Source organism: Haplochromis burtoni, unplaced genomic scaffold (genome assembly GCF_018398535.1).
Source record: "Haplochromis burtoni strain Fernald_Lab_line unplaced genomic scaffold, NCSU_Asbu1 Contig_547, whole genome shotgun sequence".
In the NCBI taxonomy this organism is placed as follows: Eukaryota; Metazoa; Chordata; class Actinopteri; order Cichliformes; family Cichlidae; genus Haplochromis; species Haplochromis burtoni.
In genome coordinates this window covers 339,000-345,200 of record NW_024582908.1, presented here as the reverse complement: position 1 = coordinate 345,200, position 6,201 = coordinate 339,000, and positions in this window count along the sequence as shown.

The following is a 6,201-nucleotide window of genomic DNA, read 5'->3' as shown; positions in this document are numbered from 1 at the left end:
CAAAACAAAATAATCAACCTTTTTTTCTACTTGTGCCAACATTTTTTAAATTAGATACATTTGGTGATTGCCAAAGGCTGTAGACTCAGTTTCATTTTGATTGCATTCATTTCCTTCTCATGAAAGAAGAACTGCTCACATCTTTCAGTCTTTAAAGACACGTGTGGAAAATCCTTCAACTGAGATACAACTAGAAGAAGTGTGAGTGTGTGTGTGTGTATTGTCTATCACCTTTTGTTGATCTTTATTTGAGAGCTTTAGTGATTACGTACAGCTCCATGCAAACAAAAACCTATCATTATCTTACAGGGATGCTTTAAGGGGATTAGTTGCACCAGAGAGCAAGCTTGTTGTTATCTAATGTGCTAAGCTGAAATCCTTTTGGTCAACTTTAAGATGGCAGCTATTTGCATTGCAAAGCACGAGAGATAATAAAAAGAAGTCGCAGCAAGCTGTAAAATGTGACCAATGCACCAATCAAATACTGAAAGTGTTCCCTTTCTTTATCAGTTAGAAGATTTGTACATTTTAAATGTGTTTTTGTCTTTTTATTATTTTGATAGTTTATAGTCACACAATGGGAACAGCCCAGCTGAAACTGTCGTCACACCTAATATGTCAACCGTTGTCTTCTTTTCACACTGTACGGTTGGGAGCTGGTTGTGGATCATTCAGTAAACACAGATCATGCTTCAGTTGTTTCATCTTACACAGGTGAAAGATGTGAGCTCTATTTGCATATACCACATGCAACAGGCTGCGTAAATATTTTTTGATTTGAAACTAAAATTTTACATTTTTACTTTTGTAACAAAAATATTTACAGCAACAGGATAGCATAGTGGCAACACTACTAGTCTTGGAACAAGGGCCCTCATGAGCGCCCATGCTACCCAACTGGAATATGAGTGAGAGGCACTTAAGTGAAACCATACTAGCTCAGATGTTGTCTGGATTAACCAAGTCCACGTCAGGTGTTAAGACACACCCTGAAAGGCTAACCGAACGCTGTACAGTGCAGATCCCCAAGAATCCCCAGAAGAGACCAGTCCCATTCAACTACTGGCCAATAACCTGCCTCAGCACAACATGGAAGCTGCTGTTAGGCATCATAGCGGCTAAGAAGAACAGGCACATGCCTGAGGCCCAGAAAGGATTTGGCAGATACATCAGAGGGGCAAAACACCAGCACCTGGTAGACAGAGCAGTCATTCGACACTGCAAGACCAGACTTACCAACCCTTGCACTGCCTGGACTGACAACAAGAGAGCCTATGACTTGATGCCTTATGCATGGATTCAGGAAGGCCTAGAACCATAGAAAAACTGGCCAACACTTTGCTGACACAGTAACATCAGCACTCCATGGCAGAGCAGCTCCTGTAGGAGGAATGTATAGATGGCCCAGTTTAGTGTCTTTCACAAAATGAAGTTCATGTCTGCTGCTTGATGACTTTCCAGGAACCAAACAGGACCAATGCAGGCTAATGTCCAGAAATCAGTAGGTGAAGTGATGGTGGCTATGGCCATCTTTTATATACAGTCTGTGGTTGTTACATAAATTATCCATTTAATATGGTTTGTGTCCCTAACCTGACCTGAAATAGTATGATGCCAAATGTAACATGTGAAGTCAATATTTGGTTTTTACACATCACCAGGAAACCAAACCACACAAGTTGATTTGCTCTGATGAGTGTCTCTAGGGCTTTGAGTTCCAGCACAGATAAAAAGGGACGAGCCCTTAAGCAACACAAGCCACCCGTGTTCATTAGACTTGTGACGTTGTTTCCTTAACAATTCTCACCATCTTTCCCTCCTCCAGATGACCTCCACCTAAGCCCTCCTGGAACAGGTTCCTTTTTCTTTTTCTTCCTTTCCAGCAATCACTAAAAGGGCTTTATTGGTGCACATGCTACCCACTCTTGTATTGAAGGAGCCGCTGAAAGTAGCTACTGGAGTTGGTCCTGTCACTCAGATTGCTGCTGTAGTTGGTCCAAAAATGACTGCTGAAAAGGAAGTAAAGCCACAGGTTTGGGAGACAGTTTCAATCATTTAAAAAAAAATCTTTTCAGAGAATGGATCTCACAGTCACATTTGTAACACGATAACGCATTCTGAGTAAATTTCTATGAAGAGCGAACACCAGCTGAATTTGATGAGCCCACAACGTTTCCTGTAGTGACACCATCTGTCACATGATAAAAGTAACATAAAAGGCAACGCAGGTAGAATATCAGAGGTTTTAGGAATCGGGGGGTTGGGGAGGAAATGAGTGTCACATCTCACACACACACACAAACACACACACACACTTATACACACACGTTTCACTCACTCCTGTTCACCATTATCTCATGTTGTCATCTCCCCCTTTCAAGATATGGGGATCCTCTGGCAAGACCCCGAAACACCCCCCTCTTTGCCTGACACACACACACAAACACACACACACACACACACACAGAGCACCAGTGTTCTCCCCTTGGGGGCTGACCAAGATGAAAGGTGGAGTGGTGAAGGGGGCTGGAGAAGCAGATGAAACAAATGAGATGACCTCGCACCTCAGCTTTTCTTTCAGCTTGATCTGTTCTTTTTCCTTAGTATCTGCTGGCATTGCTATCTATTTTTACATATATGTCACTGATCCATATATTTGCAAAGATTCAAAGATTGTTTTTATTGTTAATCCCACCGTTGAATTCCTGACTCAGAATCTGCAGATTATGTTTCATGTATGCACTTTCACTTTTCTGGATTTTTATTTATTTCGTTTTACCAGATAATCAGCGCTCCACAATCAAGCTTTGCTAGCACAGTGGCAAAAAAGAATAAAAACAAAATCCATCAGTAAGGCATGACAGCTTTTGCTATCAAACGCTGCCGCCCTGTGGAAAAACGAAGAATCACAGCAAGGGAACAGTGAGAGTGGAGTATTACTTAGATGCCTGATACTTGAGAATCTCCAACCATGATAAAGCACTTATCATCATGATCTTATTTAGACCTCTAAATGCCCGTGTGTATATTGAAGTGAAATGGTACACTTACTGCTCTCGGTACTATCCCATGCTTACTGCAGGCAACCGTCAGATTCACAAGTATTCATTTGATTTAAACTAACTAAACTAAAATAAGTAACATGTTCTCACATATTTTATCGAGGATAAAATTGGTCTAATTTCTTGAGCAGTTTTCTTTTGCATATTATATTTGGAACAGTAGTCATTTCTGCATGGCAATTTAAGGTCTTTGCTAATGTTAGGAAATGGTGGAGCTGATTTTAATGCAGATGAATGTAATCTCTGATACTCTCTAATTCCTTATAACTGTTTTCTTTTTTTCAGTATTTTTTGCTCTTTTTTCCCTTTATTTCTCAGTTTAGCAGTGCAGTGTAGAAAGGAAAGAAGAAGAACGAGCAGACACGCAGCATGCCAGGTTGGACTCAGGCTGTTGCATTTGCTTTTGCATGTAAAATTACAGTTTGCAAATTACAGCTTTCAAATTTATGTCATGTCTCACACTAGGTCACGAGGTCAGGACACGTTGATGTTACATTTGAACACACATCTAGGGGCGATCCTAGGCTTAAACTTTTAAGGGGGGGGGCTCAGCTCCCAATCATAATGTCATGCATGCCTTGTGATTAATTTTATGGGAACATGCTGTTTGCAAATGCAATCATACCTGTTCATGTTTTGAAAACCTCAATTCAATTGGATGCACATTACAATGTTACCTTCAAAAGCAACCTAATTGGTTGGATGACCCATTGTATTTTCTAAGAATAATTCAGAGTGAATAATCAAAGATTTCAATTTCAACCAGCTTTAGTGTGGAACCTTTAGCTATCAAAACTGAGCCAAAGAAATAAGAAATTAATAAGAAATTAAATAAATATTTGGGGCAAAGCAGATAAAATGAGAAACATGCATAAATAGCTATTTAATTCCCTTAAACAATGGAGGCAGTTCACCAAATATACATAGACAGATTTTAGGAATGGGGGGGGGGCTGAATGGGGACACTGACAGGTAATATCTTTTTGACTTGCTGTCACCTGGATCTGGAGCTGTAGTGCAAGCAAACTGAAACTGAATTTCTGGGAATAGAAATTTGTAACAAACTAAAATAATAAAGTACAGCAGGCAACTCCTGATATACCAGCTGACTAGTGGATCAGAAGGTTAAAATTAATAATTTCTAGTGATTGAAGCTATGTTAGCTAAAGGTTAAAAGAACGAATAAAAATAAACACACACTCTATAAGTCACAGCAACGTGCCCACATTATCAGAACACTTTGAACTTTTGCTATATTTCAGTCAAAGTGTGTTTTAAATCTGCATAACTGATTAGTGTCATGAAATGCTACAGCAACCAAAGTCCTATTAATGCTGTTAATGACAAGCCACGCTGCTGTGAGTGTACTGTAACATCATGACATCAACAATACTGGACATAAAACCTGTTTTCATTCTATCCTGTACTGCTGTCAGCGGACAAGTTAGCCAATGTCAGAAAATAACACTAAAATGCTTTATTATTAGTACTATTAATACAGGTACTTTTAGGGGTGCTCAGATTAAATTTGAGGGGGCTTGAGCAATCCCACAAACAGGGTCTAAACCTGCCTATTTTTACACCTAAGTTTCATTTTTCATTACACAGACGGCAACACTTTGTAATACATCCTACGACTAACGTCATGTCATGTAATTATATTTTCATGCAGATACTTAAAGCTAGGCACACTTGAATAAGGGGGTGACAAGGACACAAAGAAATAATTATACTGTAATTAAATTTAAGTAGTTTTATATGTAATTTTAAGCACTGTCATTTCTTTCTCATTTAATGTAAAAACAATATTTCCCCAGTAAACACGCTGTAGATTTTCAGATATTATGAAGTCGCTTAACCTTCCGTAATTTCTGGGTATTTTCCCATAAAATCAGAAGGAAATTAAAGTACTTAAAATTAGTTACGCTCTACTTACTCTTACTTACAAATTTTCTTACAATGTAATTCATTCTTTGTTTCCTGCGAAAACCTGACTTGTTATCCCCTTTATTGTAGTGCACGTACCTTCAAGTATTTGTATGTAGACATAATTTAATTTTAATTTCAAGTAAAGTACATAAATAAGTATTAAATTCCATTGATTTACAGAGTGACTTACACCCTTAGTCACAGGCTATATTACAAAGTCTTTGGTTTGGTCCCAGCTCAGTTATACTGTACAGCAAAACAAGAAAAGGACATACAAACCATGGGAACAGAGCTAATGGCTTTGGGTGGGGCTGGCTGATTTGGTAAATGGCTCTAATGACTGTAAACCAGCCTTGAGGGGGTTCTTCTGTCAACTCGTTCAATTTCCTGCCTCTTCCAGCAGGCGCCTTTTTGATAGATTTCCTGCGACCTCTGGCACCCTACCTGGACCTAAACACACACATGTGCGCGCGCACACACACACACACACACACACACACACACACACACACACAGACTGTCTATGTCAAGTGGCCAGCAGCATTCTCTTCACTCACACAGAGTAAGTTAGTCATTCAATCAATATATAGTTTGCATTAAACACTGTATGTGTGTGTTCCTGTCTAGCTATCTTTGTGAGGACCGGAATCTGCATTCTACTATACTTCTGAGAACCAACAGTCACTTGTGAGGACACACTCACCGGTCCTCACAAGTTTGAAGGCCTTTTTGATGCTCAAAATGTGGCTTTACTGTCAGGGTTAAAATTAGGTTATGGTTAGGTATAGGGTTAGGGTTAGGCATTCACTTTTAATGGTTAGGGTTAGGGTAAGGCGCTAGGGAAACCATTATGTCAATGAAGGTCCTCACTAAGATAGCTGAACGGGCTTGTGTGCGTGTGTGCTTGGATTTTCACTGTGCACATGTGATGTATGGGTCCAGGGCAGAAGAGACAGCATGGAGTGTACTGTTAGAGGTCTCATTGATCAAGTCTGAGCATGTGTGTTTATAAAATGTCAATATTCTGTGCCTGCACAGGATACACGCTGTTACATCTCCAAGAGACATTTTTATAGATTTAATACAGGCAACAGTTTAACAAATGCACAGAAACACAAACACAGAAAGACATTTTTGGTCTTGTTTTGATGTATTACCAGATTTTACCAAGGTGGCTGCAATACAGTTTAGTTCATAAGATGCTGTAGAA